The sequence below is a fragment of the Scleropages formosus genome, chromosome 8 (genome assembly GCF_900964775.1).
Source record: "Scleropages formosus chromosome 8, fSclFor1.1, whole genome shotgun sequence".
NCBI classification, from domain to species: domain Eukaryota; kingdom Metazoa; phylum Chordata; class Actinopteri; order Osteoglossiformes; family Osteoglossidae; genus Scleropages; species Scleropages formosus.
The window spans coordinates 11,495,395-11,519,588 of record NC_041813.1 but is presented as its reverse complement, the minus strand read 5'-3'; the positions used below and the strand labels follow the sequence as shown (position 1 = coordinate 11,519,588).

The 24,194-nt window shown below is 44.0% G+C and overlaps 1 protein-coding gene across 2 annotated transcripts in view; it reads right to left on the bottom strand.

The window, feature by feature from the left end:
* Positions 1-24,194, bottom strand: part of LOC108942600 (leucine-rich repeat and immunoglobulin-like domain-containing nogo receptor-interacting protein 2) — a 58,024-nt gene that overhangs the window by 20,997 nt on the left and 12,833 nt on the right. Inside the window, exons 1-2 of one of the 2 annotated variants that reach the window (XM_018766039.2) lie at positions 21,364-21,515; positions 20,552-20,729 (exon numbers count right to left, since the gene is read on the bottom strand). The exons of the other annotated variant lie outside the window; for it this stretch is intronic. The gene's annotated coding sequence lies outside the window, so the exon portion shown is untranslated. Of the gene's footprint in view, positions 1-20,551; positions 20,730-21,363; positions 21,516-24,194 lie in introns of those variants that run through there. 2 annotated transcript variants of the gene reach the window in all.

Below are 24,194 nucleotides of genomic sequence, written 5' to 3'. Positions count from 1 at the left end.
TTCAGAAGTGTACTGCATAGAAACATACCTGATAATGACCATAAATGTTTGATAATCATGAAGTGATTTGCATATCTGTTGACATGGTGCACTTTCATAATGTTTTGTATTGTTCTTTTGGAGAAAAATTTCTAATAAAGGAATAAATTTAAATCAAAGTGTTTTATATCATGCTGAAACCATGGATCGATAGTTATATAAGCGTTTTCCTGTATTTTACTGATATTTGACAAAATTGGTCTGAGTTTTTCAGATGGGCTGGGCATTGTTATTTTTGAATTAAAATCATGGGAAATATGCTTTCGATGTGTGAAATTTTGGTATTTGGTATTTCAAGAATGGATTAATTTTGTAAATAGAGGAATTGCTGTGTGCGTGTTTGTGTGCGTGCATGACAGAAATAATGTAATACATACATAATACATAATTTGACAACACAGAATCAAAACAACAGATAGCTGGAGACAATACAATGATGGACTGCAAATATTCTACATAAATAGGTCTATTCTATCTGGAGAGTCCATGGGAAGAATGATCGTAGTCACAATTTTGAAAAAATGTAGTTATTCCCCTTACCCTATAGAACATTGGTTGTAGTTTCTTCCTAAAATGCTCTCCTAATGCAAAACGGTCATAATTGTGCATGATGAAGCAAAGAAAAAAATCCTCCTTTGAAAGAACAACTGTAGTCCAATTCTCCCTTTCAATGTAGCGAAAAATGATAAAGATCTGAGTTGTATCAGCTGATTGATGTCACGTGACATCAACTGGCTAGCTGTTTACTTCTTTTGTGTTTTCACTTGTTCAAAATGGCAGAAACTGAGAGCACAACAGGCTCACTGACAAACTGAAGAAGAAATTTAAAGGAAGACAATGCAAATTAGACAAAATTCATAAGCTTTCAGAACATTCTCTTGGCAAAGATTGCAAATGCATAAGACTTTAGTGTTTTTCTATGACCTCAGAAGAAGAGCAGTGTTAATGAAGTACCTGAATGAGAAAAAGACAAAAGATGAACAAGGCTCATACTTATCGACGTGAGTCTGTTTCAAAGTATGCAAGTAGACATTGTCCAAGGACAGAATTCCAGGTTTCATCCTGAACTTTCCTACACTGGACTGCTGCAGATCAGTCAGGAGAAGTATAATGACCTGCAGGTTCTCAAACAATTCTGTAATGCGAAGAGCCAGAGCTTCTTTGACAACCTGCCAAATGATGGAGTCATCCCTGACCATGAACAAGAATCAAAAAGTGACACTGATTAACATTTCCTATTGTTTTGAATGTTCAAAGTACAATATTTTCATTTTTGTCAGAATTTTTCCTTTTTCAGTTTCCTTTGATTAAAATTTAGCAAACTTAGCAGTTTAAAGAATACAGATAAACATGGGCTTTTTGATGAAATAACCTCTTCTTTGGGTAGTGCCTGTTTATACTGACATACCAATATTGAGCTGAAATTCTGCCTTAAATTTTGCGTAAATCAGAACTTTTAAAAAATTATATTTTATGAATTATTATTTTATAGAAGGGCCTATTTACTGTTATTTTTCCAATGAAATTGCAAATGAATAATAAAGGACAGATTTTCAACATCAATTTTTCATTCACACATAGAAAAAACGAAAAAAATTATCATAGTCCAGATTGCAGAACAAGTTTTAAAATCATCTCCAGTACCACAATTATTGACTAAAATGCACCAACATGTAATATCCTTCTGCCAAATACCATGTGTTTCTGCTGTCCAATTTTTATGCATGGCAATTATTCTATATATGTGGAATAAAATACTGTTTCAAAGTTAAAAATTCAGTTTTCTCCATTTTGACATTTTGTGACCTTGATTGTTCTTTCCATGGAATCTTCATCTATGTAGTATGATTGTCTTAAACTACAGCAGCGGAGAGACATGTACAAGAAGAAGAGTTATCTATTTTCTAAGCTAATGTCCTTGGATTTGTTCCTTTGAAATTTTCATATTGATGCAATCACAGGCTTCACTGTATTCAATAAAACTAATGGAGTTTCTTTTGGTATTGTAGCATGCACCCTCACATACACACCACACGCAAAGACACACACAGAGACAACAAAGCACCACAAAAACGCATCCTCTTGCCCTACGAACCAGTACAGTTGGCTCTTGCAATTATCTATTGCACAGCACATATCAAAGTTTTAGATGGAATGCACTGCCTGTTTTTTTTTTTTTTTTTGTAAACACAATCACGTATAAAGCGATACAGAGTCTTATTACAGTCCCTCTCTTTGGTGGCCATCAGAAGGATGACAACTGTGTCTCAGCCTCTGCCAGGCTCTCTGACCAAAAGATGGTCCTCTATGAAATCACATTTTGCTCATCTCACAATTCCAAACAAGGGACTGAAACCTGATATATGACAGTATGGTTAATGTTGGATTAACCTCTAGTTTGCAGGACAGCACTCATGTCAAAAGACCTGCCTCTCCCCTCAAGCTGGTTCTGCTGAAGAACTGGGGTTAGCACTGAGTTTTTGCTGTCTTTCACCTCTTGGGGCATTTGGCCCAAAATTAATTTGTGTACAGTTCAAAAGGAACTTCTTACGTTACTGGATGACACCAAATAAGGCCAATGCAGTAATCTGTCTTTGAAGTTGCAGACACTACATCATGCTCTGACAAATAGCTGTTCATCTTTCATCCACACAAAGTGATATTTCAGTAGTGCAATATTTCTTCACTTGACATACAACAAGCTCAAATATCAATAGTGATCAATATAAAAGCTTATACCACCATTGAGACAAGTGTGATGGTACAGATCTGAGGCAGAGCCAATATGAACTTCATTATATGAATATATTTCACCCAGCTGTGTCTCAATCACAATGTTACTGTGAAGGCCTTAGAAGCTGAATCTTCATAGAAGCAGTTTTGGAAAGGTGCATATCTTATAAATGTGAAAATGTGGTAAGGATGTGCTCCGATGTCCCTCTCTTTGGAAATAAAGGGCTGATGGATAATCCACTTTTCCCCAGCTGAAAAAATTAAATAGATTCCTGTTCTTACATTAACAATAGACTGAACCACATTAAAAACAATGTACCCCATTCTGTGTGTTTTATGGAATTGCTGGGGACAGAGAATTTACCTTTTTGCTCTGGCCCTACAAGACTACGGTGCTCAACCTTTGTAATAGACCAAGTGCCTTACAAAAATAACAGCTTGTTGTCACGTCCCCCGCAGCCGGCACATCGGCGATACCTGCCATTTCCTAATGGGAACGGCAGTAAAGAGGGAAGCCGAGGAAGCCCAGATGCGGAACCTTGTTTTGCCTCCTTTGTTTCCCTTCGAGCCGTGCTTCAGTGAACCTACTCCGACATCGACCTTTGCCTGAGTATTCCCGACCACGTTCTTTGCCTAGCCTTTTGTACTACGTTTGCTGATCGCCTGACCCATGCCTGTCCCTCGACTTTGCTTTTTGGATTCTGATTTGGCTTCATTAAACATCGGTGGACGATAACTCTGCACTTGAGTCCGTCCTTGCTAAGCACAACCATGACACTTGTCCTTCTCCGAAAGTCCTTGATCTGATATAGAGACACGGTAAAACAGAAGGCGCAACAAATGGTATGGCCTTTAATGATTGCTTTCTATACCCTGTGCCACCTCGATGGTACTTCTCCTGTTACATGTATTCATTTAGCTGACCAAAGCAACTTACAATGTTAAGATACTTATAATTATTTACCCGTTTATACAGGTGGGTAATTTTACTGGAGCAATTTATGGTAAGTACCTCGTTCACTGGTATTACAGCTGGAGGAATCAAACTTGCAACCTCTCGGTATGAAGACAGCAGCTCTAACTATGATGCTACCAGCTGTCCCCACCTGAACTCTTTGAAGTAATCATGAGCAGAACTGATAACTATGTACAGGATGTGGAATTGATCTCTGATGTTGTCTCCACCAGTATGCATGAAATTCACCCATAGGCATCAGTGAGATCTAATCCAAGCACTGCTCAGTTTGCGTTGTTACTACGTCTAAATGTACATACAGTTGTCAGTTCCTGCTAATCATCGGCAGACGACCGACATAAATCTAACAAGCATGTAAATAAAGGAGCTGCAAAGCTTTGGACTGCTACGCGCATCAAGCTCTGTGAAGCTAGCCCCCCTATAAACAGCACAAATGCAAAAAACCTTACGATTCATTAGTGCTACATTTACGCCATTTGTGCCACAAAAATGAGAATTTGTGCCACTGCAGTTTTTGAGATATTAACATTTATTTATTTTGGTAGCCCTTCCTGGATCTGGTCCTTGGCATGGCGGAAGGGCTTGTGTGATCTAGGGGTCTCCAGAGCTATGTCGTTGGGAGCAGTATGCTCCTGGCAGGGTCTCCCAAGGAGAACAGATCTGGAGTGAAGATCCAGACTAACACAATCCAAAAACCTCCATGGAAAAAGTAAACAGGAGAATGTTTACCCTGCCCATAATAGGGTCACCGGGACCTACCCCTGGAGCCAGGCCTGGGGGTGTTCCTAGGCGAGCACCTAGTGGCTGGGCAGCCCACGTAACCCAGCCAGGCTCAACCCGAAAAGGCAATGTGGGCCCACCACCTACAAGGTCCAACATGGGGGTTGGGTGCGATGTGTACCAGGCAGCAGGAAAGGGCAGGGTGGCACAAGGCGTTGGAGCCCCTCACAACAGAAACTGGCTCTTGGCATGTGGAAGGTAACCTCACTGGGGGAAGGAGCCAGAACTGAAGCAGGAGGTTAAGAGATACCAACTAGATATAGCTGGGCTCACCTCACTCACAGTGTTGGCTCTGTAACCAAACTCTTCAATAGGGGATGGTATCTCTCCTACTCAGGAGTTGCACAGGGTGAGAGGCACCAGGCAGGTGCTCACAAGCCCCCGGCTGGCTGCCATACACACACAGAACATCATCTGAAACCACTTATCCCATACAGGGTCATGGGGAACTGGAGCCTAACCTGGCAACACAGGGCAAAAGGCTGGAAGGGGGAGAGGATGCACCCAGGACGGGACGCCAGGCTGTTGCAAAGCACCCCAAGCGGGACTCGAACCCCAGACCCACTGGAGAGCAGGACCTGGTCCAACCCACTGCGCCACTGCACCCCCCTGGCTGCCTTACAGTTGGAGTTTATCCCGGTGGACGAGAGGGTCGCCTCAGTGCAACTTAGGGTCACAGAGAGGAAAACTGACTGTTGTGTGTGCTTATGCACCAAACAGCAATTCAGAGTATTCAGCCTTCTTGGACAGAGCGGGTGGGGTTCTGGACAGGGTTAGACCTACAGACTCCATAGTCCTGCTGGGGGACTTCAGCGCTCACGTTGGCAATGACTGGGAAACCTGGCGGGGAGTGATTGGGAAGAATAGCTTTTCCAATGTGAACCCCAATGGTGAAATGTTATTGGACTTCTGTGCTAGTCTTGGTTTGTCCATAAGAAACACCATGTTCGAACACAAGGATGCTCATAAGTGTACTTGGTACCAGAGCTCCTTGGGCCAAAGGTCAATGGTCAACTTTCTAGGCATTTTATCTGACTTGAGGCCACATGTTCTGGACACTCAGGTGAAGAGAGGTGCTGAGCTGTCAACTGATCACCATCTGGTGATGAGTTGGATCAGACGGCAGGGAAAACTGATGGACAGACCCAGGCATTTACTGAGGGTGTGCTGGGAACGACTGTCCGGAATGATTTTATCTTGCACCTCCGAGAGAGTTTCTCCCATGTCCCGGAGGAGGTAGGGGACATGGAGTCTGAATGGACCCTGCTCAAAACCTCCATTGTGGAAGCAGCCAGGTACAGCCGTGGCCAAAAGCTTGCTGGTGCCAGCCAGGGCAGCAACCCGCGAACTGGCTGGTGGACACCAGTGGTGAGGGAAGCCGTCAAGCTGAAGAAGGAGGCCTTTAGGGCCTGGTTGGCTCTGGGGACTCCTGACTCAGCAGGCAGGTACCGGCAGGCAAAGAAAAGCAGCAGTGGCTGCAGTTGCAGAAGCAACATCCAGGGCATGGGAGGAGTTTGGAGAGGCTACAGAAAATAGCTATCGGTCAGCTTCAAAGAGGCTCTGGAGAACTATCCGGCAGCTCAGGAGGAGTCGGAGAAGCTTCACTCAGGCTGTGCTTAGCAAGACTGGAGAAACTGTGACCTCTGATGAGGACATTGTCGGGAGGTGTAAGGAGCACATTGAGGAACTCTTAAACCCAAGAGATATGCCTCCCTTACAGGAGTAAGGGACAGAGGCTTCCGGGCTATCAGAGTCCATTTCCCTGATGGAAGTCACTGAGGTAGTTGGTAAGCTCCACAGTGGCAAAGCACCGGGGGTGGATGAGATTCGCTTGGAACTGCTTAAGGCCCTGGATGTTTACATTACATTTACATTTATTCATTTAGCAAATGCTGTTGTCCAAAGCCACGTACATCTCAGCAAAAGTACAATTTATGCATTACATTAAGAGAAGGAGACATAGTTGCAGACATGAAAGTCTCAAGCAAACCTAATTCGTTACCTACCACTTGCTGCACCGAGGTTCATTGATCGAGTAGGGGCATAAAACACAGGACAGACAAATCCCGATACCCTAACACCACACACACACACACACACACACACACACACACACACACACACATTTTCTGAACCGCTTGTCCCATACGGGGTCACGGGGAACTGGAGCCTACCCGGCAACACAGGGCGTAAGGCCGGAGGGGGAGGGGACACACCCAGGACGGGACGCCAGTCCGTCGGAAGGCACCCCAAGTGGGACTCGAACCCCAGACCCACCGGAGAGCAGGACTGCGGTCCAACCCACTGCACCACCGCACCCCCCCCCCCCCCCCACCAATTTTTTTTTTTTTTTTAATTTAAATATTATAAGATACACAAATAAGCAAGTACAATGCCAGAGTAGTGGTTGAATAAAGGTTGTATCTGGGGATGCTTATGGAGTTATGATGCGTGAACAGTTACACCGTAAATGAGCTGGAGAGATCTTGGGCGAAGTGGATCTGGAAAAAGGTGAGTTTTCAGACCCTTGTTGAAAGTAGACAGAGTTTCCCCAGTTCTGAGTGACAGGGGAAGGTCATTCCACCACAACAGACCCAGAACCGAGAACCTCCGAGCTTTACCTTTTGTGTGCGGGACCACCAAGTGAGCGGAAGTAGACGAGCGAAGGTGCCTGGCTGGGGTGTAGTGGTTGATTAAGTCTTGTAAAAAGCTGGGAGCACTTCTATTGATGCATTTGTACACACTAACCAGGGTTTTGAATTTGATTCGTGCAGCTATTGGAAGCCAGTGCAGAGAAATGAGTAGAGGAAATACATGGGAGTGCTTTGGCAAATCAAACACAACTCGTGCAGCAGCATTCTGTAGAAGCTGCAGAGGTTTGATGGCATTAGCAGGAAGGCCGCACAGGAGAGAGTTGCCGTAGACCAGACAGGAAGTCATCATGGCCTGGACAAATAGTTGGGCGGAGTCAGTAGGGCTGTCATGGCTGACACTCCTCTGCAATGTTGCATGGACCTCGGGGACAGTGTGTTTGGATTAGCAAACTGGGGTGGTGGTCCCTATCTTTAAGAAAGGGGACCGGAGAGTGTGTGTCAACTATCGGGGGATCACACTTCTCAGCCCCCCTGGGAAAGTCTACGCCGGCATTAAGTCAAGCCCGTTCAATGTGGGTGTTGGACTCCACCAAGGTTGTGCCTTGTCTCCACTCCTGTTTGTGGTCTTCATGGAGAGGATATCAAGGTGCAGTCAAGGCCAGGAGGGCATTCTGCGTGGAAATCGTAAGGTGATGTCTCTGTTTTTTGCGGATGATGTTGTCCTTTTGGCACTGTCACATGGTTGCCTCCAACATGCACTGGAACGGTTTGTAGCCGAGTGTGAAGCAGTTGGGATGAGGATCAGGACCTCAAAGTCTGAGTCCATGGTTCTCTCACGGAAAAGGATGGCATGCCCCCTCTGGGTAAGGGGAGAGAATTTGCCCCAGGTGGAGGAGTTTAAGTATCTTGGGGTCTTGTTCATGAGTGAGGGGAGAAGGGTGCATGAGATCGGCCACAGACTGGGAGCAGCAGTAGCAGTAATGCGGATGCTGTAACGGACTGTAGCGGCGAAGGGAGAGCTGAGCCATAAGGCAAAGCTCTCCATTTAACGGTCGATCTACGTCCCTACCCTCACCTATGGTCAAGAACTTTGGGTAATGACCGAAAGAATAAGATCGTGGATACAAGCGGCTGAAATTAGTTTTCTCCGCAGGGTGTTGGGACTCACTCTCTGTGATAGGGTGAGGAGTTTGGACATCTGGGAGGAACTCAGAGTAGAACCGCTACTCCTCCACATTGAGAGGAGCCAGTTCAGGTGGTTTGGGCATCTGATAAGGATGCCCCCTGGGCGCCTCCCTTTGGAGGTATACCAGGCATGGCCAACTGGGACGAGGCCCTGAGGTCAGCCCAGGACCCGCTGGAGGGATTATATCTCACAGTTGGCCTGGGAATGGTAGGGGATCCCACCAGGCTGAACAGGAGGAAGTTGCAGGGGACAGGGGCATCTGGGCCTCTCTGCTCTCCCTGTTGCCATCGCAACCCTACTAGGCTAGAAAATGGATGGATGGATGGATTATTTTGGTAGTGACGTCACTCCAGCCCCCCTACAATGTCGCAGGAACTCAAATTTGGACTAATTCGTTTGTGCTACATTTGTACAGATTTGTGCTGTTCAAACCGCGGTCCAATCTCTTTTACTTAAGTATAAAAGAAGATTTTTCACATGATGTCACCCAGAACCGTGAAGTTGGCCCCCCTATAAATGGCACAAATGAAGAAATATATATTTCTCATTAGTGCTACATTTGTGCCGATTTGTGCCATTCGAACTGCCATCCTATCATTTTTACTGTTTTAAATATAAAGGATAGTATGTCACGTGACATTACCCGGAACCATGAAGTTGGCCCCCCTGCAAATGGCACAAATAAAGAAATATACATTTTTCGTTTGTGCCGATTTGTGCCGTTTGAACTGCTGTCCTGTCACTCTTACTTTTTTAAATATAAAAGATAATATTAGTATTTTACGTGGGGAGGTGCATCGGGTGTGGCTGGGTCCTGTTTTCTGGCGGGTCTGGTGTTCACGTCCCACTTGGGGTGCCAGTGCCTTGTGGCAGACTGGCGTCCTGTTCTGGTTGTGTCCCCTCTCCCTCCAGCCTTACGCCCTGTGTTGCCGGGTTAGGCTCCGGTTCAGCGGTTTCAGACAGTGTGTGTGTGTGTGTGTGTGTGTGTGTGTATATTTCACATGGAATCACCCAGAACTGTGAAGCTGACCGCCCTACAAATGACACAAATAAAGAAATATATATTTTTCGTTAGTACTACTTTCGTGCCGATTTGTGCCGTTCAAACTGCTGTCCTGCCTCTCTTGCTTTTTAAATATAAAGGATAAAATTTCTCGTGAAGTTGCACATCTCCCCCCCACAAATGGCACAAATAAAGACAAACACATGTTTTGTTAGTGCTACATTTGTGCTGTTCGAACCGCTGACCTATCTCTTTTACTTTTGGAGACAATGGAGGTTGTTTGTCGAGATGCTGTAGTGATTCACAAACACTGTTAATTGCTGGCAGAGTTTATGTTTATTAAGTGTCGACTGTACGATCTGCCGAGGGAATTCATGGCCATCGTACTTTTTGCTGTGTATATACCTCTGAGCGTCAATGCCAGAGAGGCACTTAGTGAACTTTATAAAGCTGGGTATTTCAATCATGCAAATTTAAAGACAGTGCTGCCGAAACTTTACCAACATGTCAACTTTCCTACAAGAAGGAACAATTACTTGGACTCTGTTTACACAAATGTTAAGGGCACATACAAAGCCATCTCCCTCCTCCACCTGGGCTTCTCTGAGCACATCTCTGTTCTGCTCTTGCCTGTATACTGACCTCGGGTGAATCTGTCAGACCAGTTTTAAAGCAGATCAGAGTGTAGCCTGAGGGAGCCACAGCTGCACTACAAGACTGCTTCGACACCACTGACTGGACTATGTTTAGAGAAGCAGCAGCCTAGCAACCTATGATCATCATATAGACATCCAAGAGTACACTGAGACAGTGATTGCCTACATCAGAAAATGCATAAATGATGTCACTGTCACTAAAACCATCACCATGCAGGCTAACCACAAACCATGGCTGACAGAAGAGGTCCGCACACTGCTGAGAACCCGGGATGTTGTTTTCAGATCAGGGGACCAAGCAGCTTTAAGAACAGCTAAGACTAACCTGTCCCGTAGCATCAGGGAGGCCAAGTTTCAGTAAACAAACAGGATAAACGAGCAATTCAGCAAGAACAGAGATGCACGGAGCCCATGGCAAGGGATCCAGATTGTTACGGATTACAAGCCCCCACCGCAGGCCTGCAACAACAACAGCTCACTGCCAGATCAACTGAACAAATTCTGTGCACGTCTTCAAATGCTGAACAATACACCGGCACAGAAAATACCACCGGCAGCTGACGACCAGGTCCTCTATCTGTCCACAGCCAGCATGAAGAGATCCCTAACTAGGATCAACCCCTGCAAGGCTGCTGGCCAGGACAATATACCTGACTGTATTCAGAAGGACTGTGCAGAAGAGCTTAAAGATGTCTTCACAAGCATTTTCAACATTTCACTGGGTCAGGCAGTTATCCCCACATGTTTCAAAGCAACCACCATAACTCCAATGCTAAAGAAGTCATCTGCATCCTTCCTAAATGTCTACTGCCCCATCGCACTGACCCTCATCATCTCCTCTGGCTGCTTCCTATCTGCCTTTAAAACTGCTCTCATTTTACCTCTGCTAAAGAAACCTTCTCTGGATCCTAACTCAGTCCAAAACTATAGGCTAGCCTCCCTCCCGTGATCAACTTTCTGAATTCCTCACCTGGAACCATCTCCTCAATGGATATCAGTCTGGATTCAAAGTTGGTCACTCCATGGAGATGGCACTTCTGGCAGTGTCTGATGCTCTCCAGTCAGTTAGAGTGGCCTCCATCTCCTCGGTCCTCATCCTCCTTGACCTGTCAGCAGTGTCTGACACTGTCAATCACCAGATTCTACTCTCCTCTCTTAGTCAGCTTGGGATCAAAGGAACAGCACTAAGCTGATTAGAGTCCTACCTATCTGACAGATCCCATGAATTGGTCAGGCGGGGCTCCCATTCTCCTCCTCTGCCTCTCTCAACTGGTGTCCTGCAGGGCTCGGTACTGGGTCCTCCGCTCTTCTCAATCTATGGATTCAAATACCACTGCTACGCTGATGCTACCCAGCTCTTCCACTCCTTTCCACCTGGAGCATCAGACATTTCTACGCGCATTGCTGCCTGCCTGTCAGACATCTCTGCATGGATGTCTAATCACCACCTCCAACTCAACCTCTCCAAAACAGAGATCCTACACCTCCCAGCTGGCCTGTCTTCCTCTCATGATCTCTCAATCAAATTGGATAACTCACTCATTTTGCCTACCTCCTTGGCTAAGAGTCTGAGAGTGATGATTGACTCAAGTCCATCTTTCTCTCAGCACACTGAAGCCACAACTCAGATAGATCTTGCATAATATCTGCAGGATCCATCCTTACCTCATAATAGACTCTGCCCAACTACTTGTACAGGCCATGGTAACATCCCGTCTGGACTATTGCAACTCTCTCCTGTCTGGCCTTCCTGCTACTGCCATCATACCTCTACAGCTGATACAGAACGCTGCTGCCTGAGTTGGGTTTGACTTGCTGAAGTGTTTGCATGTATCTCCTCTACTTGTTTCTCTGCACTGGCTTCCCAAAGATGCCCGAATCAAATTCAAGACCCTGGTTATGGCCTACAAATGCATCAATAGAACTGCTCCCAGCTATCTACAAGATCTTTCGCTACACGCCAACCAGACTGCTACGCTATTCTACATCTGCCCACTTGGTGCTCCGAAAGGTAAAGCGCGAAGGTTCTAGCTTCTGGCTCTGTTGTGGTGGAACGACGTAACCCTCTCGCTCAGAACTGCTGAGTCTCTGTCCACATTTAAAAGAGTCTTAAAACTCATCTCTTCCGGATTCACTTTGCCCATGATCTCTTAAGTTCATGTATATGGTATAATTGTTCATAATCATGCTCAGATCAGTTTTTTACAGAGCCACTCCTGGAATGTAACGTAAATGTTTATATGTATCTCAAAAAAAAAAAAAAAACTACCAGGAAGGTGATTATGAATTGGCGATATTCAAGTAAAGTTTTATTCAGCTACTTCTGTGATGAATGTTGGTGCATATGGTGAAGGAAACAAAGTAACTTTACTTAAGAGTTGCATATCTGCAGCTATGTCTGTTTCTCCTAAGGTAATGCACAAATTGTATTTTCATTGAGATGTACATTGCTTTGGAGAAAAGCATCTGCGAAATGAATAAATGTAAATGTAAATGTAAATTTGCATGTTGGGCCAACCTGTCCACAGATGATGCTGTATCCTCTGCTCTCCACCTGGCCCTGGCACACCTGGACAACAAGAACATCTACATCAGAATGCTGTTCATTGACTTCATCTCAACATTCCACACCATCATCTCTCAGCAACTCGTGGGCAAACTAGACCGGCTGGGCCTGAATACCTCCCTCTGTAACTGGATCTTGGATTTCCTCACTGGAAGACCTCAGTCAGTTTGGACTGGCAGCAGGACTTCAAGCACCAATATACTGAGCACAGGGGCCCCCCAGGGGTGCATGCTCAGTCCCATGCTCTTCTGCCCTACTAACTCGCCGCAAGATCCAGCTCGCTCCAACCGCATCATTAAGTTTGCTGATGACACAACTGTGGTGGGTCTCATTAGCAACAATGATGAAACATTATACAGACAGGAGGTAGACCAACTGGCTGTGTGGTGCAGAAACAAAAATCTCCTCCTAAATGTGGGGAAAATGAAGGAGATTGCCATCAACTTCAGGAGAGCTTATACCCATCATCCTCCACTGGCCATCAATGGTTCTACTGTAGAGAGAATCAGCAGCACCAAATTCCTGAGTGTGCAGCTCAATGATGACCTTTCCAGGACCACTAACACTGCATCACTGGCCAAGAAAGCTCAGCAGCACCTATACTTCCTGCAGAGGCTGAGGAGGGTGAGTGTGCCACCACAAATCATGCACACCTTTTACAGGGGTACCAGTGAAAGAATTCTCACCAGCTATATCATTGCATGGTATGGGAATTGCAATGTCTCCAACTGCAAAACCATAGTGCATAGTGACTACAGCTGGGGAGATCATTGGTACCCCACTCCCCTCCCTACAGGACATCTACCATGCTAGGTGTGCCAGCAAAGCCTCCGAAATTGTGGCCAACCCCACACACCCCTCCCACAGTTTATTCAGCCTCTTGCTATCTGGGAAGAGATACAGGAGCACACGAGCCAGCTCCACCAGGCTGTACAACAGCTTTTCCCCTCAATCTGTCAGGATCCTGAACTCTCGGTACCACTCATAACCACCCATTACACACCAGAATCCCGAACTCTGACCACTGGAACCAAACCCTCCCATCCAGAAGGACACAAGCTGCTTTTATATGGTCTGCAGAGATTGTCCTCTCAGGTCCCTGATAGCCTCTGCTGAAACCTCACTTAAACTGGTGTCCATCACAAGTACACACACACGCACTGTCTGAAGCCACTCGTCCCAAGTGGGGTCGCAGCAAACTGGAGCCTAACCCGAAAACATAGGGCTCAGGGCTGGAGGGGGAGGGGACACACCCAGGACAGGTTGCCAGTCCATCACAAGACACCCCAAGCAGGACTCAAATCCTAGACCTGCCAGAGAGTGGTCCAGCCAAGCCTGCAGTACCACTGCATCCCCCCCCATCACAAGTATAACTGCTCTATTTCTTTAATACATTCTACATCAACCTACACTAGGTCACACTAATCTTCTTTTCAAACAATTATTGCACAAAAAATTACTTGTTTTGTACTACCACTTCAAAATCTGTTTAAATTTCTATTTATTGTACCAACCATGCCATTGCACTTTATTCCATAGTGTTTTAGTTTAGTAGTTAGTTATTGTGACCTGTAGTGTAGTAGTAATAGTATATGTTGTATATGTTGTCCTCTATGTCACACCGTGGTCCAAAAAGCTATTTCACTCCAATGTATTTTCTAAACATATTGTGGAAGTGACAATAAAGTTGACTTTGTTCTCATGAGCCTCTCTAATCAAGTGTGTCACCACAACAGTATGCTCTAGGCACCTTGGGCATTGATTGTTTCTGCACTGATGTGTCAATATATGCATTCTTGAGGAGGATGACTATGTAATGCTGAACAAAAATGCTAAACAATGACTTACCTCCTTCATTAAGCATAGAGATTATTATTGCCTCAGAAATGCTGTTAAGAACTTCCCTCTTTAGGGATCCCCACCCGTCCAGCAGTATAGATACCTTTTGAGTGAACTGTAAATAAAATTACTGCATTAAGGACCTTTTGTGGCAGTCATCATTATTTCTTACCCATTTTTTGATGAACCAGTCACTTATCTCGCCAAAAGCAAAAAAAAAAAAAAAAAAACAAAACATGCTGACTTGAACAAAATCCTCAACAAAAACAGAAATTTAAGTAACGGTGGATTCACTTCTGACATCCACTGTATGTCACTAAAGCTGCTCATTTCCGAGGCACCTCTGCATCTTGGAGCAGAAACAGTGGGGAAAGAGCAGCCTTGAATTATTATCTGCTGCTAGGTTAAACGAATACCTGGTATAATTCTTAGGTGAGCCGAAAACACACCTCACACGTTCATTAAAAGAAACCAGGCCTGGCTCCAGATATGAGATGAAAGGTGAGCCAAGTGTTATTCCTGGTCGACCCACTCTGGGGGCTGCTGGGGTGCGAGGGTGTTATCACTTGGAATATCACAAAATCTAAAAATCTAATTTTTTTAGATTTGTTAGTTTGTGGTTGGAGTTGTAGTTGTCATTTGTTTTTTTGTTTTTGTTTTTCATTTTTAATATAATCTTTTTTAATTTATTTTGCAATGGCACCTGTCGGCGGCAAAACTCTGTCCATGCGGTCGAGGCTTGTAAATGAGCCTGGCTACAAGCGTGTTTTTGAAGACCACGGTCATGTTCTAATGCTACTTTCCAGTTTATAAAACCTTTCAAAATGAAAGTTTCTTTTTCGGAGAAAGCCGCACCAAACACTTGACACTGAAAACAAAAGCATGCATTGAACTCTACAGAATATTCAAGCCAGGGTCGTGACTGATACCAAGCGGCCGAAAAGCATCTCTCCCTCTCTCCGAAAAGAGCTCGGGGATATGATTTCAGAACCGACTGATGAGGATTTGCCCTGCTTAAATCATTTGGGACAGAATTGCTGCATTTTTGAGTGGGTGTAATTGTGTTTTTGACACCATCGGAAGCTGCTGATGAACTTGACTCATCTATTTCTCCGACATCATTGCCGCAAATGGATGAGGTGGTAGCTGTGGCCTGGTGAGCTAAAGTGGTTTTCTTTTGTCCTCTCGGAACAAGAAATCTGTACGTGTTGTGTTGTCTTAGGCTACTAAAATGCCTAACGTCTGCCATGACGATCAAGACGTTCCATGCCGAGCTGGGGATCCAAGATGCCATTTACCAACAGTATAATTACTTGTTACTCACTGGCTTACAAATTGTTACTTTCTAGAAAGCCCAGGAGGGGTGGGCAACCACCGGCCCGTGGACCCCCAGAGGTTTTTTCTCCCTCAACCTTCAGTTGGGAGTTTTTGTTCCTTTCCCCGGTGGCCAGTAGGTATACTTATAGCTTTATAATAAGTTCTTCATTATGGTAGCCATTAGTTGACTGTCTTCTTTGTTTGTACAAATTTTTCTTGCTCTATGCCTGTGTTAAAGTGCTCTGTGTCACTGCGTGAGAAGAGCACTCTATAAAAATAAAAATACACACACACACACACATTTTCAGAACCGCTTGTCCCATACAGGGTCACGGGGAACCGGAGCCTACCCGGCAACACAGGGCGTAGGGCTGGAGGGGGAGGGGGACACACCCAGGACGGGACGCCAGTCCGCCGCAAGGCACCCCAAGCGGGACTCGAACCCCAGACCCACCAGAGAGCAGGACTGCAGCCCAACCCACTGCGCCACCGCGCCCCCCAAAAATAAAAATAAATAAATAAAAAATAAACAGTAGTAATAAAGTTCACTAATAATTCTAATACAGTTCACTGGCTGTTTCTATCGTTGTTTTGTAATTCAGCATGCCCATTAACTTAAAAGGTGAATGAGGCTAAGGCTAAAAAGAAAATAAAAAAGAAAATATCTGGAGCTGAACTGAATATCGCACCAATTTTGTGATTGGTTGTGGGGTGTGGGGCCAGGGTGGGCCAAGCTTCTGATTGGGTGGGCCAGGCCCACCATGGCCCCCCATGGAGCCAGGCCTGAAAGAAACTGCTGCTGAGACCCTGAGAACACCCATCAGACTTATAGATATACCACTAAATGGAATCATACAACTTTAATTCCATCCTTAATGAAGTCATTAATAGACAAAATGTCAGTGACTTCCTTGTCCTCAACATTACCAGAATACACACACACATTTTCAGAACCGCTTGTCCCATACAGGGTCATGGGGAACCGGAGCCAACCCGGTAACACAGGGCGTAAGGCCAGAGGGGGAGGGGACACACCCAGGACGGGACGCCAGTCCGTCGCAAAGCACCCCAAGCGGGACTCGAACCTCAGACCCACCAGAGAGCAGGACTGTGGTCCAACCCACTGCGCCACCGCACATCACCAGAATATTCAAACTCAATACATAAAATTAGCAACTGTGTAGCATCTCACACACACACACACAAACTGTCTGAAACCCCTTATTCCAAGCAGAGTCGCGGCGAACCGGAGCCTAACTCTGCAGGACAGGGCACAAGGCAAAGGGGAAGGGGACAACTGAGTAACATGTACCATATAAATCTTTTTACTAAAACATTAATTTTACGTATTGAATTTCAAACAAGACTTTTGGATTTAGTTTCATTCAACTGTAGGTTTGATTGATTCTGAAGTGCTATCTGTACTGTACATAAAAAGAATGACATAAGACAAAGAACAGATTCTTTTCTTAAAAAAAATGCAGCTTGTGTCAATCAGCTACAGAAGTGAAACAGAGTGGATGCAATATTAAAAGAAACAGTGCAATTCATCAACTTGTACCACACACACACATTTTCTGAACCGCTTATCCCATACGGAGTCACAGAGAACTGGAGCCTAACCCGGCAGCTCAGGGGCGTAAGGCTGGAGGGGGAGGGGACACACCCAGGACGGGACGCCAGTCCGTCGCAAGGCACCCCAAGCGGGACTCGAACCCCAGACGCACTGGAGAGCAGGACCCCATCCAACCCACCGCGCCCCCCCCTTTCAACTTGCACCATAGGGACATAAAATTAACATACAGCACTTACATGTCCTGAGCAATTATTAAATATCAATATTCCAGGAACAAAATGAAGCTGCGGTGCTGCCATGATACAGTTCTCTTACCATCCCATCCTGGGTGCAAACCTCTGTTGACGGAGTTGCGGACTTGAGGATTCCCATTTACAAGCCCAGCAGGAGGAAATACCACAATGTTCAAACTGGCAGAGGCACAGACCACACAACTGAATGGATTGGAAATTGGACTGACTGCCTCAAGCTCCATCTGGCACAAAGAGTAAAGTTATACTCCAAATCACCTGGTGCAATGATCTAAGGAGCGAGCCTGGTGATACTCACTGTCAACTTATGGGTGAACTATTCACATTCTGCTTTGGTGTATTCCCTGCTTCCATGTTGAGGACTCTAACATGTCCATCTATTAGTTGGAGCAAGGTGCGACATCTTATGCTTAATTAACCTCTAGGGTCCATGGAAGGGGAAGCTTGTACTGCTCTGGGCTCAATTATCTCTGCGACTAAACTCTATATTCTGCATAAAACTGTTGTAGTAAACACATTTGGAGGTCCTCCAGGTGCCCTTAATTATGCAGCAAGGCTGTGGAGTCACAGGCCAAGAAAAGAATACATCACCTACAGCCTGGGTGGATGGCTAGGAGGAACCTGACTTTGCAGAAGTTGAAGTTGTCCTAAGCTGTTCCATCAATGCAGACCCAGCTTTTAATGGAAGACAAGCAACTGTACATTCACACCAGGAAGATATTTCTTACTTTTAAATAAGTATTCAAATACATCACATTATAATCATTTCATGACATCTCATTGTACCATGGTTCTTTACAGAGTATGCACTCATTGGCAGTGTAGAATTAAGCATGTTAGTTTCTGACATAAAAACCAGATATTAGTCTTCTGCATGCATAATTGCATTTGGTTTCCCGTGTTTGACTGGGGCATTTAGTTTGATATGCTGCATCATTTTCCTATCTAAATAGAAAAACTGGTAAAAAGAATCACACAAATATTTTCAGTTAAATTTGATTTAGCTGCCACTTTTCTCCAAAAAAACCTTACACTCCTAAACTGTCACACACACACACACACACACACTGGCTGAAGCCACTTGTCCTGAGCGGGGTGACGGTGAGCCAAAGTATAACCCAGCAACACAAGGTGTAGGGCTGGAGGGGGAGGGGACACACCTGCGACAGGATGCCAGTCCGTCATAGGGCACCCCAAGCAGGACTCGAACCCCAGACCTGCCAGAAAGCAGGACCCAGGCAAACCTGCTGTGCCACCATACCCCCCATCCACTCCTAAGCTGTCTACAATAATTTACCCATTTACATAGCTGGGTGATTTTTACTGGAGCAATGTAGGTTAAGTACCTTGCTCAAGAGAACAACAGCAGATGGAACTTGCACTTGCAACCACTATATCCAAAGGTGGCAGTTCTAACTACTATGCTACCAGCTACCCAGTTGCTTTTACACGCACGCACGCACGCACGCACGCACGCACACGCAGTCTGAAGCCGATTGTCCTGAGTGGAGTTGCAGCAAGCTGAAGCCTAGCCCAGTAGCAAAGGGCACAGGGCTGGAGGGGACACACCCAGGATGGGACACCAGTCCATCGCAGGGCACCCTAAGTGGGACTCAAACCCCAGACCCACCTGGGAGCAGCCCCTAGCCAAACCCGCCGTGCCACAGCACCCCCCCAGTTATTTTTTTGGTCCTAATTGTACATTCATTAAAATTGCACAATAAACAGCAGACGTGTTCCAAACACACTTGCAAAGTCTATCTTTCTGTGATCAAAAATCCAGAGGATTTTGATGGGACCGAAGTCAGAACTCTGACTTGGCCATTTTAAAATACTAAATTTCTTTTCTTTGAAACACTTTGTTCATATACTCCTGTGTTTTCGATTATTGTCTAGTTGAATGTATGGGACGAGCGGTTCTGAACGTGTGTGTGTGTGTGTGTGTGTGTGTGAATGAAGCAACTTTTGCGTTTTAGTTAGAGACACTTGGAATTCATTGATCCCTCACTCACTGCAAGCTGTCTAGGTCCAGAGGCAGCAAAGCAGCCCCACACCATTATACACCCTTCACCAAGCTTCACTGTTGGGATAAAGTTTTGGTAAACAGTGTTTTGTTTTCTCCAAATGTAATGCAGTGTACATTTACCAGAAATTCTACTTTTTTCCATCTCTCCACAGAACATTCTTCCAGTAATGTGATGGAACATCCACGGTCTCATTTTTTAAATTTTAAAAACACTGCTCTGCAATAAAAGCAAACAAACAAACAAATCATTAATAGAAGTAGCTTCAAGATGAAATAAAGGGAATAAATTCAGGAGCAAAATTCAGCTGTCTGAGAAAGATGTCTTGTATGTTTGGTGGTAGGGTATAAGGTGGAGACTGGAGAAGAGGAAGGGTGCAGCAAAGTCAGCTACGTATTTCCAACAAAATTATAGGCTTGGTATTTGCCCATGTAAATCATGGCCTTAGAATGACAGGGGCTGGGCAAAGGGTATATCCAAACCTCAGTTGTTTATTAGAACATTCAGGACTGAGAACAGGTATGTAATCAACCACTATATTTCATCAAAAATGATCTGATATTTACATTTATTTATTTAGCAGACAGTTTACTCCAAAGCGATGTACACCTCAGAAAACAATACAAAGAATGTGTTACACTATCAGAAGAAGATAAGATCGATATTTCAGTCTGAAATTATTTTAGAGAGGTTTTCATTTGGTATCTGTACTGATGTGCAGAACAGAATACCTTCCTCATCATAGTGGCAAAGAAACGATCTTAAATCCCACAAAGCAATAGCTAATGGTCCTAGTTGGGGCTCTCACAATGTTGTAGTATAAAATTCACAAAGTAGATTATACAGTAGTATTTCAGCAACTGGATGTCACTGCCCGCAGGGATAATACCCCTACAGGCCAGAGGAGGCACCAGGGTTGCCGAGGAGCGAGGGTTGCTGAGGTATACAGGAGCAAGCGGCGGAGGGGAAGTTGCAAATTCTAAATCTGCATTTTTGATTGTGTTCTCTTACCAATCAGTAGTTCCCTGTTTCCATAGCTTGTTCCACAGGCGTTTATGTTCCAGTCCCAAGTGCTCATCCTGTCTACTCCTGCCTCTTGTTCTTCAGTCCTGGTCTAGTGTTCCAGTCCACTATCTCATCACATCTCCATGTTCCAGTCCTGCTCACAGGTTCACTTTTCACTTCACATCTGTGTGCAAATACACTGTGTCTTTCTTTGCCCCACATTCCTTGTTTCACCTCCATCTAGTACTTTACAGTTTGCACTGTGCACTTCTAAATATTCTCTGCACTTGCGGTCAATTCACTTTTCGTCCAAGTTCAGATGTAACAGCAATGTACGTCCATGTCAGACTCCTGTCCGGACGCTAAACTGGACTTTAGTCTAAAGTACTTCCGATTTTCCTAGTAGTTTTACAGTTTTGGGGAACCAGTAAATTGAACTTTAATTATTATTATTATTATTATTATTTTCCTTGATTGCTTAAATAAGAAAAAGATTAATAAAAGAAATTGCTAAAATCATTCTCTAGAATGACCACGTAGCAAGCATTATTAGGTATCGTATTCTAAACAGGTGATAAATAATTAAAGACAACAATTACACAAAAATAAAAAAAAGCCAGAAGTTACCAACAAAGTTTAACTTAGAGGCCAACAATTACTGTTCTCTGACCTAACTATGCACTGGAGAGCCCTGGTTGGAGCTAAACTACTACAGTGTGAAGGGGTCACTCTGTGCAACACTGCTTAAAGCAAAATACAGAAACATCCGTGTTCCCGCATGCCAGTGGTTTTATGCGTTACCATTTAGGGCTACTCACAGCATTATCAGGTTGCTTGTACGGGACTGAGACAATCAGTCCTCTGGAGCCGTCCAGCTGGTCGTCTCTCTGGTTAGACACAATAGAACAATCCATACTTATCATATTTAATACTCAGTGATCCAAGCCTGTGGTTGAGGTGCTGTTTCATTCTCCACAACACTGCCTGGTCCTTGTATGTGGTCACCAGTCTGAAGTGGTCGATTGCTGCCATTTCCAGTGATGTTTAATGGTCAGCATTCCTCATAGGTAGACACTGGGAAAGAGCACAGTCATGAGTATCCAAACTGCCACACAAACTCATCCACACCAACTACTCAGAACAGGAAGGACTGCATTCCTTGAAAACAGAGATATCACATTTGTGCCATACTGGTTATCTTCCTTCACCACAATGCTTTGTGTCCACTGGTATGTCCAGCTTCCAATCCTTGTGTGTTCCAAAGACCCTAAACAATAGCCTCACTGAATTTATTCCTTTTTTATCAGTTTTTAACCTGCAAATGATTTTCCTTAACTGCAGCAAAGGGCCCAAGTTGCATCACCCATACATAATGTAAATCAATGAAAGAAACCCAATTACACTGTGAAAAAAGCATCCCCCAAAGATGGATATGATCACTCTGAACTGCTTTCTATTTACAGCCAATTACTTTGCCTTCTAAGCATTTGGGAAGCAGTGGACCTAAACCATTGCAGGAAAATGTACTTCACACCACAGAAAAACCACCAGAGTCCTCCACTGTGTGAAACAAGCCATCTTACTTGAAGATTTCTTCAGATATGGGTCATATGTACACATCTGCCAGATGAAAAAAGGTGAAAGATAACACATAGGACTATATGACTTTATCCACTCAAAAGTCCATTGTTTGCATGAGTTTACATACAAAAGCAAATTTTTATACACATACGCATGTACATGCTTATTATACACATGCATAATAAATTTAAACACACTGAATCAGCCCATGTGTGGCTACCCTGCAATTGCCTGGAATCCTATCTAGAGTGTACCCCACCAGCTCTTGTACCCAGTGATTTCTGGATGGGTTTCAGACTACTTATCAGCGCAAGCAGTTACCAAAATTGAGGGAATTAGTGAGTAAGCGATGCATTATATGAGGCGCAGCTATATCCATTCATCTCCACTCCCTGCCCAATGCTCAATTGACTGCCTTAATTTGTCTACTGTTTCCAATCTTAAACTGTACAATTTGCTAAGGAATGTCCATTAAACAAATTCTTAGTGTTAAATAAATAAATAAATAAATAGAATTTCATGAATATATAACTAGATTGCAACTCAAAGTATAGGAATATGTTTAAATCAACAAAGCAGAATCAGTAGGACCTTTAAATCAAGAGAAATAAATCAAATTGAAGTTTAAAGTATTTGACAACCGCAATGACATAAATAAAGAAATATGTAACAAATAAAAATGATACCCAATAAAAACTATATTCTTCAGATACTTTGTGTTACTTCTGAATTTACATAATCATTCTTCTGATGGCAGTGACAATTCACTGTAAGGTCATTAAAATTCTTTCAGCCTGCTTTTTACATCTCATTCCAGACCTCATTTAGCATAGATAGATAGACAGATAGATAGACAGATAGATAGATAGATAGATAGATAGATAGATAGATAGATAGATAGATAAAGGAAATGTACTACAAATTTGAGTATTATCGATTTACATTTCACTCCCACCACTGCTGTAGCATAGGAAGTTTTAGCCTCAAAAAAATTCCCAATACTAGAGTTAAAGAAAATTTATGTTGCTTTGGAAAAAGTGCCTGCTGAATAAGTAAATGAATGTAGAACTTTGTGGGTCCACACAGATTCTGCCATAGAAGGGTTATGCTTTTCCATGGATGGACCAACATACTGTAACGACTCCAGGGGTCAAATCCTACAATCCATGCAATTAACCCAACACACCTGTTTTCAATTAACCACATAACCAGTTCCCAGCCCTGAAAAATGGGAGTAAAGCTACATCACTTGTTTACGGATTCTTGATCAGCTATTTACTTCTTTGCCTGCGATTGTACGGCAAACCCTGTTCCAGTGTGTTTTTGTTCATATCCTGTCTGCACCAGTCCTTTGTGATCCTGTCCAGGTCCCGTGTACAACACCATTGCTGTCGAGTTTCTCTGTATTAACTCCGTTCACGCAACAGATTCATTTACTGTAAGAATGCCTTGTCTTATTCCATGTCCTCCATGTCTCCCATGCAGTTTATCTCCGGGTTTGCACTGTGCACTTGCGTATATAGTCTGCTGTTGAGATTATTTCACTTAACATTCGTATCTGGCTGTTACAGTAAAATACGTCCAGACATCACAGCTGCACTATAATTAAATAGCATTTTCATATGCTGCACTGATACACAAGTATACACAATGAAGATTTATAATAAATATTTCCATGCTATTTTAAAAAAGTGTAATGAGCAACTCTGTGCTTTGAAGTGTCAGCTTGTAACACAGGATCTCTGCATATTGGTGTATTGCAAAAATGTTGCTTGGCAACCATCAGTTCTTTGAATACATAAAAACTGTATTATATAAGTAAGAGACTTCCCCCATATAAAGTCTCCTTTTTACAAGAATCTGGTATGCCTGTAAATGTATTATGTCCCTTAAAACTCAATACTCTCAAAGCACTTACGAGAACTGTCATGTTTAGAATAAAAATCAGTTCTTGCATTTGCTTTGGTGACATCCAGCAGCATGCAAGACAAGCAACTGCCCCATACATTGAGACTTCAGCTTCTGCACATGCCACTTGGCAATTATTTTTAATCTTTCATCCCTTCAA